Below are 15,242 nucleotides of genomic sequence, written 5' to 3'. Positions count from 1 at the left end.
GATGGTGGAAAAACCATTCTGATTTTCCTATAAACCCCCCATATATTCAAATATTTTAAAATGATATGCATATGGAAAACTTCCCCGCGATGAGTATCCTCTAAATATGAAGTTTGGTTGAGATCTATCCAGCCGTTTCGACGTGATGGTGGAAAAACCATTCTGGTTTTCCTATAAACCCCCTGTCTATTCAAGGATTTTAAAATGATATGCATATCAAAACCTTCTCCGGGATGAGTATACCCTAAATATGAAGTTTGGTTGAGATCTATCCAGCCGTTTCGACGTGATGGTGGAACAGACAAACAGACAGACAAACAGAAACAATTTTATTTATATAGATTTTTACACTCGTTCTTCACCCCCTTTCCATCCCCGCCCAAAGGAGTCCTATGAGTGCCTTACACAACAGTATATTTTTTTCCCAGATATTAAGTCTTATTTGTACCTATTTTGGTTGACAGCTATGCCCAAACGTACATGCATAATCTCACTGCTCTAGAATCCTGGAGCTGACGTTGCCATGGTTACGGCAGTTCATTTCTTTATCCGATTCCTAGAGCAGGGGTAGTGTGGTGCCAATATCTCCGTAACGGTTGGTTTTAGGGCCTTAAAACATGGTTTTCGGGCCCGTAGGGCTTACCGAGTTTTGTTCTTTGCGTCAAGAGGATTAAATTGAGCTTTGTCTCGTCCTTATACGACAAATTCGATATTTTGCCTATAATAGTATAAGAGAAAATGGAGGAAAACCGTTTTTCCTATAAAACCCCCGTCTTTTCAAAGATTTTAAAATGATATGCATATCGAAACCTTCCCCGGGGTCAGTATACTCTAAATATGAAGTTTGGTTGAGATCTATCCAGCCGTTTCGACGTGATGGTGGAACAGACAAACAGACAGACAAACAGACAAACAGAAACAATTTTATTTATATAGATTTTGGAAGTTGATGAAGTATAACAAATTCTTTCCGTTAGATCATGCCACAGGCATACCTCTTAATGACTAGGCATTTTCAGTGTTCTCATTCCAGTATTTCTTCCAAAAGTGTACTTTTAGTGGCACTACATCAGAGATAAAAGTGATAAAATTTAGGAGCTGTAATTTGGTAGTCCTGTAGTAATCAGAATTTAAATTTCTTGTATATTAGCAGTAGACACATATGGTATCTGTACAAAATTTCAGATACAGTGGTGAAAGCATTATTGGAAAATAAATTGTAAATATTCTTCGACCATTTAGGAGAAAGCTAAGTTAACGCCCCCCTAACTGCTGGTAAACGGTACGTCATTTCGACAAACGGATTGAACCATAAGACGACGCATTTAGCGGTCTAAATGGCTGGTCCTACAATATGTTCTCGTATCTCATCTCTTCATTGGTAAGATTGAGTTATAAACGTCGAATAGGGTGAAATTTGGGTAAGATTGTCTCACCGGGCATTACTTTCCGGATAATTATGTGACAGCTACGAACATAGCATTTGACTCACATATGGCTATTTTGTGGGCCAATGATTGTGTGGAATTTGATGATTATATCTTTCCTATGGGTGATTCAAAGTATTAGTCGTAATTATGCGTATATGAAGTGCAAAATTTACTTACAATTGAGAAATAAAGACAAATAAAACATATAAGGGACAGAGATACGGAAAAAGTCATAGGACCAAACTTACAGATCACTCCAATTGTTCCATCCGTTTTGTGATAGAATTACCATTTTGTCACGAAATACCTCGAAACGAAGGTCTGCACCATCATTAGAATTACCTCTGTATTTCGATATCCTTCTAGGATAAAAATTTAAAGATCTTGGAAGTTTTCTCTCGGTTACAGGCTAAAACACATATTCTTTTCAATTTTCTAGCTCTGACAGATTTGCCGCAATCTTGATTTTGGGGGATGGGGTAACAATTAGGACTTTCAGAAAACTAAATCTTAAAAATATGCAGATGATCATTATTTCTCCTCAAGCGGATAGCTGTACGAAAATTTCGCCATAAAGTCAATGTACAGACACACGGTCGTTACGATTTTATTTATATAGATTGGCACTAAAACCTACCCAAGTACAGGTGGATTCTATGCATCAAGTTTGGTAGAAATATATCCAAACCAATGCCCACCACAATAGTGCAGGTCTATATGCCTACTAGTTCAGCGGATGATGAAGAAATTGAAAGAATATATGAGGAGATAGAAGATTCCATACAATATGTCAAAGGTGACGAGAATCTAATTGTGATGGGAGACTGGAACGCAGTGGTAGGCCAAGGAAGAGAAGGTAGCACAGTAGGAGAATTTGGATTGGGACAAAGGAACGAAAGAGGAAGTCGGCTGGTTGAATTCTGCACTGACCATAATTTAGTCCTCGCCAATACTTGGTTCAAACACCACAAACGACGGCTGTATACGTGGACGAGACCTGGAGACACTGGAAGGTATCAAATAGACTTCATTATGATTAGGCAGAGATTCAGAAACCAGGTGTTGGATTGCAAAACTTTCCCAGGAGCAGACGTGGACTCTGACCACAACTTGTTGGTCATGAAATGCCATCTGAAGTTGAAGAAATTGAAGAAAGGAAAGAATGCAAAAAGATGGGATCTAGACAAGTTGAAAGAAAAGAGTGTGATGGATCGTTTCAAGGAACATGTTGCACAAGGACTAAATGAAAAGGCCGAAGGAAACACAGTAGAGGAAGAGTGGAGAGTCATGAAAAATGAAGTCAGTAGGGCTGCTGAAGAAATGTTAGGAAGGAAGAAAAGATCAACTAAGAATCAGTGGATAACTCAGGAGATACTAGACCTGATTGATGAACGACGAAAATACAAGAATGCTAGAAATGAAGAGGGCAGAAAAGAATACAGGCGATTAAAGAATGAAGTGGATAGAAAGTGCAAGGTAGCTAAGGAAGAATGGCTGAAGGAGAAGTGCAAGATGTCGAAGGCTGTATGGTCCTGGGAAAGGTAGATGCTGCATACAGGAAAATCAAGGAAACCTTTGGAGAAAGGAAATCTAGGTGCATGAATATTAAGAGCTCAGATGGAAAGCCACTTCTAGGGAAAGAAGACAAAGCAGAAAGATGGCAGGAGCATATCCAACAGTTGTATCAAGGTAACGATGTAAATAATTTCGTTCTGGAACATGAAGAGGCTGTTGATGCTGATGAAATGGGAGACCCAATTTTGAGGTCAGAGTTTGACAGAGCTGTGAGTGACCTAAATAGGAACAAGGCACCTGGAATTGATGATATTCCCTCTGAATTACTGACTGCCTTAGGAGAAACCAGCATGGTAAGGTTATTTCATTTAGTGTGCAAGATGTATGAGACAGGAGAAGTCCCATCCGATTTTCGGCAGAATGTTGTAATACCTATTCCCAAGAAAGCCGGTGCTGACAGGTGTGAAAACTACCGCACTATTAGTTTAGTATCTCATGCCTGCAAAATTTTAACACGTATTATTTACAGAAGAATGGAAAAACAAGTTGAAGCTGAGTTGGGGGAAGATCAATTTGGCTTCAGAAGAAATGTAGGAACACGTGAAGCAATCCTGACTTTACGTCTGATCTTAGAGGATCGAATCAAGAAGGACAAGCCCACATACATGGCATTCATAGATCTAGAAAAGGCATTCGATAATGTTGATTGGACCAGGCTATTTATGATTCTGAAGATGATAGGGATCAGATACCGAGAACGAAGAATTATCTACAACCTGTATAAAAATCAGTCTGCTGTGATAAGAATCGAGGGCTTTGAAAAAGAAGCAGCAATCCAGAAAGGAGTGAGGCAAGGCTGCAGTTTGTCCCCTCTCCTTTTCAATGTTTACATAGAACAGGCAGTAAAGGAAATCAAAGAGAAATTTGGAAAGGGAATCACAGTCCAAGGAGAGGAAATCAAAACCTTGAGATTTGCCGATGATATTGTTATTTTATCTGAGACTGCAGAAAATCTCGAGAAGTTGCTGAATGGTATGGATGAAGTCTTAGGTAAGGAGTACAAGAATTTAAAAAATAAGTCCAAAACAAAAGTAATGGAGTGCAGTCGAACGAAGGCAGGTGATGTAGGAAATATTAGATTAGGAAACGAAGTCTTAAAGGAAGTAGATGAATATTGTTACTTGGGTAGTAAAATAACCAACGATGGCAGAAGTAAGGGGGACATAAAATGCAGACTAGCACAAGCAAGGAAGAGCTTTCTTAAGAAAAGAAATTTGCTCACTTCAAACATTGATATCGGAATTAGAAAGATGTTTTTGAAGACTTTTGTGTGGAGCGTGGCATTGTATGGAAGTGAAACATGGACGATAACTAGCTCAGTAAGAAAGAGAATAGAAGCTTTTGAAATGTGGTGTTACAGAAGAATTCTGAAGGTGAGATGGATAGATCGAATCACGAATGAAGAGATACTGAATCGAATTGGTGAGAGGAGATCGATTTGGCTAAATTTGACGAGAAGAAGAGATAGAATGATAGGACACATCTTAAGACACCCAGGACTTGTTCAGTTGGTTTTTGAAGGAAGTGTAGGTGGCAAGAACGGTAGGGGTAGACCAAGGTATGAATATGACAAACAGATTAGAGCAGATGTAGGATGCAATAGTTACGTAGAAACGAAAAGGTTAGCACAGGATAGGGTGGCATGGAGAGCTGCATCAAACCAGTCTATGGACTGATGACTCAAACAACAACACATATCCAGTAGTTTTCAACTTATAAGAACTCAGAAAAGAGATAAACCGACAAACAGACAAACAGACACCAAAGCTAAAAACATGCAGATGGTCATTATTACACCTGATTCGGATAACTGTAGGGAAGTTGAGCCAAAATAGTCAATGTACAGACACACGGTCGTTACGATTTTGTTTATATACATGAACCTCAGTTATACATTTTAACGAGAGACGGCTGCTAAAATAATCTATAAACCGGAAGACGTAAAAGTGAATTTTTAATGGAAATGAAACTGCGTTATTACATTATTTCTCAAACTACTCTGTAACAATGAATAAATCAATCGAACACACGCACTACAATAATTAAAGTACGTACTGTATTTAGAGTACTTGCAAACAGGCAGACTACTGGTGCTCTACACTGGTTTAAATAAATCATCAATTTTTCTTTGCGTCTTTGATTTTCCACACTATTATATACTGGTAGGTTATATTCACGTGCCCTTCGATAATGTTACCTAAATACAATATTTTCCTTCTGTGAGCCTTATGTCCTTAATGAATGATTATGTAAATAGTATGGTTCGTTCATGAGGACCAGACAATCGAGACGCATAAATAATAAAACATCACCTAAAAACGTACAATTGTGCTAAATATTAATGGACGAAATCAGGTGCCTAAAATATTTACAGCATAACTGCGAAAATCGTAGAAATAAATAACTTATACATGAGATTCAACTGTACTGTATTTTTTAATATTATTTTCTTGTAATTTTTAGCCTCTGTTCAGCATACAATAAGAATTCACAGCTTTATCTCAGCGAAGGAAAAAAAGGCGAATAAATAATAAAGAGATAGGGATGCAGTGGTTAGAAGGACAATTGTGAGAGAAATATTTCCTGAACAAAGAATATTTCTGCTGACTGAGGACAGATTATGCTTCTTCATCTACCGTTGTATCAACAGGGTCTTTTAACTCACCTCCATGTCCAGTGTGGCACAAGAATACAACGATTGCTATGCCAAGACCCCATCCTGGTCTCCCCAAAGTGTTATAAAGAGCTGCTGAAAAGTTGTTGAATTCATAGCCAGGTTGCCGATAAACGTTGACAATACACAGAGTAAGAGGTAGGAGAACGCCTGCTGCCACCCATAGAAGTAGAGTTACTATCTGCAACAGAAGATAATACCTGCCTTATTGGAAAGGTTTTCGAGAGATCGTCACCTTAGTATGTAACTTAACAATAGAATTGCTGTAGAAGAAAGGCTTGAAAATTTCCTAGAACACTGATGCTCTTCTGCAGAAAATTACCTGACAGGAATTTAGAAGAGATGTATTGAATTAGTGCAAAATATGCTGTATTTTGAGCTATAGTCAAAATATCGTTAACAATTTAATTTTTAAAATTTATAATAAGATATCCCTTTGTTGGAGTGGTCTGAAATATGCGAGATGTTTAGTTAATGATTTGTGATCCGCGGTATTAAACATATTTTTCCATAAAAAATATAAACTGAATTAACACTTGTAGCAAATACAGGAATCCTTCACATTTGGTTTCGTCGTACTCCTCCAAAACACTCAGTGACGACAACCACAACGAGCTCTACTACTGCTCACTCACTCGAACGCCCTGATATTGACTTGTGTTCATTCAAATCTCGGGAATGGCAAGGGAATCTGTACAAGTCTCGGAACCGCCCAGTACCAGCTTACACTCTCTCTTTCATTCCTCAGATTCGTGCGGATGTATAACACATGGTCAGAACACAAGAGCGAGGAAGGGATGCAGAGAGCGAATGACGGGAGATCGAACATGAACCAGACACGCGCAGAGAGGAAGAAACTTGCTTCCCCGCCTGCCTACAAGACCCCTGTCTCGACCTTGAATGTGCGGTAGGGAGGGGAATGAAGAGAGGAAACACACGGGCGTGTATTTCCATTCATTGAGAGTCAAATTCTCCTCTTTGTAATTCTATTGTGTGAAGGCTGTGCCAAATGTTAGAGGTCACGACCACGACCTTATTGCCAAATGGTATCGCGCACGACCATTGTAAGAAAGAATGACCCTTATTATCGTCAATATTAAATTATTAATTAGTAACTTTGCAATCATTGTCAAATAAAGAATTGATATATTTTGCAGCAAAATATGCACGGATATCAAATTTGAATCCATGAAAATATGATAAAGGAAGGTAAACTTCACTAAGACGTTAGTAAGGCGATTCGTGTTTCATTCAAAGAGACTCTCTTACTGAAATATCATACCATGTTTTTTCTTAATATAATTATGGCGAATGGGGGAGAAATTGAATCGGATAAAATAACATATAAAAATAAAAGACAGTGAAAATACTTACATTTAAAAGTTATGTAAATGAAAAATATTATTCACAGTCTCAAAAATTAATAATGATACGTGAGTTGTAATACATAAAAATAAGATGTTCTCATAATTGTCCTCCTCCTACCGTTAGCCATATCACATATGCCAGGGGAACAGTTCGGTTTCATACCCGGCATATCCACACTCCGGGCAATTGAGAAAATACTTGAAAACATATGGGATTCCACCCGTAAAATTGGAAGACGGTTATGCGTCGCCTTTGTAGACTTTACTAAAGCGTTCCATAGTGTGAATTGAAACATCCTGATAAGGAAACTCTCTGCATTTCCAGGACAACGAAACCCGCTCCTGCAACTAATCGAGAGCATACTAGCGTCCAATCTGCTATCAATCACCGATAGAGTAAGTGAGTTTAAGCCCATACTCCAAACAAACGGGGTTCTCTAAGGAGACCCTCTTAGTCCGATGTTATTTAATATCCTAATTCATGACGTAGTCGGAGAAGTTGCATCAGATGAAGTATCAACGATCCTCCACGCAGACGATATGGTTCTTCTTTCGAAAAGCAGATCTGCCCTCCACTAAGCTCTGTAAGTGGTCACATGAAAATGAATTAGTGATAAACACCAACAAACAAAAATCATGATATTCAGGAGAGGAGGCAATATCTCCAAACTAGACAACTTCTACTGCGGAAACGACAAGATAGAGTTGGTAAACTCTTATAAATACATAGGACTAACCCCCTCAAGTCACAGGGAAAGCATACATGAGAAAGATGCACCGCAGCAACCAGAGCCATCTTCGACATAAAGAACATTGAAAAGCTCTCACTTGGCACAGCTCTAAAACTCTTTCACGTTAAGATTGCCCCTATAGCCTGCTACGCAATCACCAAAATTTGGATCCACATTACTCCCGCTAATCTAAGAAGGCTAGAGGCCGTGAAATCAACCCGTCTACGGAGAGCCCTTCGGTTATCCCAAACGACAAGGACAAGCTCGTTTATCTACTAGCAAACAGAGACTTCTTCGTCAGGGAGGTTGCAATAAAGAAAAATCTTCCGCAAACCCCAGCATACACAACAATACAATAGATCAAAGCTTCTTTCACACGCCAGCCATGAGCACAGATGAATGGAGGGCCCCTAACTTTCCACTGCGACACGTCTAAACGAGAATGGCAGTGCATGGATTTCATTTCAGAATCTGCATCAAACGAGGATTTCACCAGGCGTCACCTCGATGTTCCTGCATTCTCTGTGGACAACGTTGTGAACAGTATCATCTACTCGATTGCATAGCAAGGACAAACTCGCCGACACTTTACGCAGATGATAAAAATTTTCTGTAATATACAACTCTCATGTACACATTGTGTTTAATAAATGTTAGAAAATAATTGTTCTCCTTGATTAGAATAAGCCAGTACAGCCAGAATGTTTAACCACAGGAACATTTTAATCAGTTCCCGAGAAAATGGTGTTGGGAGTATACTCTGAGTGAGTAACGTCGCAGGCCACACCTCTTAGAACAAGAACACATGTGACGTTGGCTCACTTACATTCCCTTCATCCTCAGGATTGGCCTTCTTTTTTTGATTTTGAATTTTTCTTTCCACCCGGAATTCTTGTGGTCAGGGGTGTACATGCAAGCCCTGTGGACACCCACAACAAACAATACATCTCTAAGTTCAATTCTTTCTGAGTAAAGTGTTCTTCGGTGGGATTTACACAGTGCCGTGACACTGCTTTTTTGACATAAATATTGCTAGAGGTCATCCGCTAATTCGTGTAACGTGACATGACAAAATATGTGATGGAAATGTAACCATAGCAATTGTACAGGCAGTGATTTTAGGTATGGATGAATGGTCAGGCTATGTTACCCAGCAACCGTGCAGGCTGTGTCTTATGGTTGGTTATCATCCGAAATTATCAGCCGTTGATGCATGGCCATGAGCGGGAGACATATTTATGATCACTTGATTTTCCCAAAGAGAAAATTTTGTTTTTTGAATGATTGGTCATATTGTCGTAGACTCTTTCACAATGTCCTCTTTTGCCCAGCAAATCTTCCCCATATACTTGGGATCTATCCTTGAGGCTGAGACACTGTTAGCCTAGAATCTTTGGTTCCGTGTGCGGATTACCAATGAGATGTAACGGAAGCTGTATATTTCTCCAATGATAGGTAAGGGTTATTCTGCCCGAAGGCAGGTCCGAACCTCCGCAGAGGTGTTCCTGAGCCGGAGTTTACGTGCGGTAGGTTTACGTGCGCGTGGCAACCCATCCAACTCCTGACCACGCCCAATGTTGCTTAACTTCGGAGATCTCACGGGATCCGGTGTTTCAACACGGCTACGGCCGTTGGCTCTCCAATGATAAATGATAAATAATAGGTCAATAATAAATTTGTAAATTTCCATGCATATAAATCTGAATTATTCGCAAGACGGCCGTGATCCACCCTGTCCGGTAGTAAGAATTACCATTAAAAATATGAATGCTTCATACCGATTAAGTTCCTCTTATAAATGACTGAGTTTGTTCTTATTATCGATAGTTATTTCATATTCTATTATTGGTTCTTAGGTGATTGCATGAAGAGCAATTTCACCCCATAGTGGTGGACTATCATTTCTGTTATTATTTGTTACATCCCGGTCTAGAAATCTAAGAGTAACGGAAGAGAGGATTCGTTCACACGACACCTCGTAATCTTCAAGCCTTCGAGATAACCAACAGTCGCTTGATATTCCGAGGCTCTTCGAGGCTGTTGCACCATGAAGCTTGGTTTGGGATAGTTGTTACATGGTGCATGATATCAACATGCATATGTAAAACAGACAATATTGATAATGTCATTTGTTTTCCCTTATTGGTATAAAATTATACCTTGGTTCAAAACTGGACATAATATCAGTAAGTGAAATCTGTCACCATTTCGAAAAGTAATGTGAATTCTAACACATGCTCTATACAGACTTGAAACGGACGTGTGGAAATTCCATCAGTGATTCTTGAGATTAGCCCACAGAAACGCAGACATGCCCTACCTGGGAATTTATTTTATGATATGTATGGTTACCTTCATCTTTACAGGACTACACTAGATAGTACCTCCACGTGTTGAAAAACACAACCAAATTGGGATTAGAAGAAAATGGGACGTATGAAATCGGAGCTAAGTCGTGGGTAGACGTCTATTCAATTACGCATTAAAGCGAGCGCGGAATGGAAGAGTTCAATATACGTTAATGTACTAAAGAAGACAATTTCTTTTCTTTTCTTTCTTTCTTTCTTTCTTTCTTTCTTTCTTTCTTTCTTTCTTTCTTTCTTATTCCGTTCACCATCTAGAGTTGGTTCATCGCTCGGACTCAGCGAGTGATCCCACCCCTACCACCTCGCGGGCAATGTCCGGAGCGTGAGATGTTTTGATCAGAGATACAACTCGGGAGGAAGACCAGTACCTCGCCCAGGTGACCCATCTGCTATAGTGAACAGAGGCCTTATGGTGAACGGGAAGATTTGAAGGGATAGGCAGAGAAGAGAAGTGGGAAGAAAGATGCCGTGTTCTTAAGTACCATCCCGACATTTGCCTGGAGGAGAAGTGGGAAACCACGGTAAACCACTTCGAGGATGGCTGAGGTGGAAATTGAAATCCCTCTACTGAGTTGAGCTGCTGAGGCTGAGTGAACTCTGTTCAAGACCTCGTACCACTTTTCAAATTCCGTGGCAGAGCCGCAATTGAACCCAGGACTTCGGGGATGGCAACTAATCACACTGACCACTACACCACAGAGACGGAGAAGAAGAAACTTACCTTAGAGAATTTGACGGTTATCTTCCTTGACTTGAGATAGACCAGCAGATACCCCAATAGGACACCCAGTAAATAGGGTACGAATCTTGCATGTGTTGCGTTGTACATGAGCTTACCGAAAGCATCGCCATTTCTCCTGAAACACAAGGAAAAATCAGAATACAACAATGATCAACTGAAAAATATGAAGGAAATTAGAGAGCATCGAACGGAAATAGTTTAACCGGTGACGCGTTTGAATGGAGGTTTTAGAATACATGTATGGGTACATGGTACCTGTCTTAAAGGACAAGATTCAGTTAAAGGGAAACCTCTGACAGTGCAAAACTTAACGTCCAGCTTTCGAAAGAAGTTACAGATTTAAATAATCCCAAATACTAGCTGCCCATAACGACAGCCCACATGTTGGCCATGACCGTTAAAGCCTGAAGTCTATGTTGTTTGACACGGTGGTAAGTCGATTCCAGTCCGTTGGTCAAAAAAATTATGAACATTAGAATGATGGCCGGTAGGGAAATGGAGGTGGTGGTATAGAATTTCTAATCACTAGATTGCGTGCCAAATGCCTGGATTATAATTCCAAACCTCACCGCAGTGCTCATATTGATTGAGGGCACTTGACGCTGTTGACGGTGATTCGTCCGTAACCATCCCTTCTGTGCCGGCACTGGGTTTCACCTTCTCCCTTCCTGCTGTTATATATCGTCGCCCCTATGCCAAAGCCGCGAATTTGTGAATGTTCATCCTATACATGATTTCCCTTAAAAATCGTCACGCCTCCCAGCCACATAAATTTGGTTGAGTTCATTTTCCTATGGTATGGTGTAAAGGAAAATGAACCTTACTGTACCGTACTGTAGGAATGTATGTGTGCATGACGTATTTACCGACTCTCAGAGTATAATGTATGGAAAGCTCATTTTCCTTGAAACACACGCATTGGAAACTGAACTCAACGAAAAGTGTTCTGATGGACTGTATATCAATATGTGGATGGGAGGCGTGATCATTCTTAAGGAAAATATTGAATAGGAAGACTATTTTCACATTCGCGGTTTTGGCATAGGAGCGACGATATCACTTCATTCATTTCATCTCATTAATTCCTCTGAGGTTGACGTCAGGAAGGATATCCGGTCATAAAATTAAGATTCATTTCACTTTCTACCCGACACCATGAAGAAACAGGACAAGGGTTGGACATAGTTAACTGCCCATACCGAAGAAATGTACGACTGTAAAAACTGCAGGATGGATCTATAATAGTTTTTATTTTTTATTTTTTCAGAATTCACAGTTTTTGGAAAAATATCAGGAATATTTTAAGACGCTCTCGTACTTTCTTAATACACGTATATATACAGTGCAGTGAAAATACAGTGGTCCAAACACAAGTACAATGAACACATCTGAATCTTCCTACTCCATCACAAATTGAACAGTTCTTACTGACAAATGTCTGAAAACAGTAGTCCTGAGGTATCTGAGCAATTTCCGGTCTGTCACTCAGAAATCCGAATGTGAAGAAAGCAGGCATTCCTGCGCTCCTCATGTGAGTTACCATTAGAAGTATTGTTCTCTCAATCCCTCTCTCTCGCTCGCTCTCTCTCTCTCTCTCCGAGCCCCCAAAATAACGGCACTACAACGATTGCTCTGCAAGCGTGAGGGACAAAGTTATATGGGGTCGAGAATGCCTTCATTGCTTCATATTGACTTCTGAACTCAAATACTCACCTATGTTGACTGTATCATGCAACAGAAAATCTTACGCCGGACTTAGGAGCACTAGGGCAGAAGTTAAATGACGTACGAAATTCGAAAATTGGTCAGATAATACAAACGTAATGGTAACTCAATGTGCCACTCAAATAACTACATACCAAATGTAAAATTTCAGATAACTAATGCTATCCACTCGGATTTGTTGAAGCCAAGACATTCCTAGACGAACTCTATACTTCTCAAATTCCTCTGTTAAAAGGCGGTTGTAAGGCGGTGCCAGCTCTTCCACACATATAAACATACACTGGGCCAGTTACAATAAATAGAAATAAAAATGGTGTCAGCCAACACTTTACGAAAATTAAATGATCATATCCTTAACGTTATTCCCGGACAGTTGAAGGGTCCGCTTCCAGTGATCATAAACATGTCTCCCGTCATCGCCATTCATCGAAGGCTGCTAATTTCAGATGATAACCAACCATACGACATAACCTGGGCGGTTGTTAGGTAACAATATCTAACCATCCATCCATACTTTACATCACAGCCTGCACGGTTGCAAGGTAACGGTCTCTGACCATCCATCCATACCACACATCACAGCCTGCTCGGTTCCTAGGGTTACACATACGTCGCACATTTCGTCACATGAAGGTATTTCCATTATACAAATTTTGGATGACGCTGTCAAAATAGCAGATGTTCAGAAAATTCTACTGCACATACTTGAAGATCATAAAAAAATCTCCAGTGCATATCTGAAGATCATAAACAATACTATGACATGATTTGCCAGTGGCTCACCAAAGGAAGAAGAACATGAAGATGATTAAAGCATGCCTATAATTTGATTATGGCACATTTTCCCGCGATTTTCATTGTATTTCTGTATATTGTCAACTCATATTTACGTAATTATTGTATAATTTGCGGTAGTGTCTTCATCAAAACCGCAAAGTTCGGAAGAGAATAATCTCCAGTATTATCAGCCAGGATTTTAGACCATACTCCATGGCTAACATATGAAGTAATTCCGTATAATGACCATCCGTCGGACTCATTGTTATGTAACAACTGCAGAACACCGTGTCTAAACGGATGTGTACGTCTCCCTCGTGGACGTCGACCATATATTTGATATTTCATCTTGTACGGGCGACAGGTTTGGATTGAGAACGTCTGATGTGGCCACAATGGAGGTGTCTCTCTCACATGTATTCATGCTGCAACGAGGAAAGCCTCTCGCATCCACCATACCGTGAGTCATGGGGAAGGACAGGCGAGCCTGAACTGGAAAAAGATTGACGTCATTTCAGGGCTATTGGCAGCCACCTACGCATTCACTCACGAGGGAAGGGCTTGTAGTAGGATGTGCCGGTCTCCTTTTCGTGTGTCGCTGTAGCCACTAGGATATTAATACTGAAAGAAGCGGTCTGAAAATTTTTAGAGGAAGGTAGTTTTACTGCTGCGTGGGTGGGAAGAAGTGAGTAGGTTGGCATGGAAACGTGGTTACCATAGAGACGAACCTGCTGGCCGGCTCGTCTTGTGTGGTGCCGCCAAACTTCTCACTTCTGAGCCGTCAGAATGAAACGCAAGTGAGCTGGAAGCGAGGAGAAGGAGAAAGGAATGTAGGAATGTGGCAACACCGTGCAGTGCACCTCCCTCCAGCCCTATCTGTCATAATACTTCTTTAAATATTACAGATGTAGTGATGACCAGAAACGACGAGAACTTTTGAAATGAGAGCCTTCCAGCCCCAGAGGCCTACACGAGCTTCTAATGTCCGAAGTTTCTCGAAGGTCCGCCCAGGTATACATGACAGGCGAGACTTGCCAGGGTGGGTTCAGTTCAGTCCACTTGGAGTGGAGACTTGAGTGTGATTGAGTTGACAGCCTGATGCAGTCTGGAGAGTGTTTTGTCCGTGGAAGTGAGTGTTCGTTCTATTGTTCTATCGTCCTGAGGTTGAGTCTGTGGGACCAGCTGCTGTGAGTGAGTGTCGTGTGTCTGGTGCAGCGTGGAGGAGTACACTGCGTATCGGCTTGGGACAGTGAACGACGTTCTACCGGAGTACGTTATACTGAACTGTGGGGTTGTCGTGTGCGGGCTGTGAACTGAGGAGTGTGATAGTGGCAGAGATAGTGACTGTGGGACTAAGTTAGTCTGTGACTGTTACTGAAAGAAGATTGAATGTGAATTAGTGTGATTAAACAGTGGGGACTGGGAAAGCGAGTGAACTGTGTCGTTGAGTGTTTAAGTTGAGGTTCTGGTGTGCTCGTATGTAGTTTTAAGTAGTTAATTAATACATATTTATAAGTTTAGCGCTAACACTTTTTGGATTCACTTATCTACCCCGGCAACACGTTACAATAAATTAGTCTGTTAGCAATTTACTGCCTGATTATGTTTTTGGAGGCGTGGTCTGACCACGCAAACACCGACGCAGGGTGCACTATGAATGGGCCAGACAGCGATCAAATATCACTAACTAAAAACGTTATATCGCCACATTGTGTTCTCACCAGAAGAAGAGCAATAAAAATAAGACTACTTTGATTTGATTGCACGAATGGTTCTGTTTTGATAAATGTAGTGTGTGATGAAAATAAAAACACTTACACATTAGGCCCAACTTGAGTGCCGGACATCTCGTTTA

The sequence above is a fragment of the Anabrus simplex genome, chromosome 3 (assembly GCF_040414725.1).
Source record: "Anabrus simplex isolate iqAnaSimp1 chromosome 3, ASM4041472v1, whole genome shotgun sequence".
NCBI lineage: Eukaryota > Metazoa > Arthropoda > Insecta > Orthoptera > Tettigoniidae > Anabrus > Anabrus simplex.
This window is presented reverse-complemented; position numbering follows the sequence as displayed.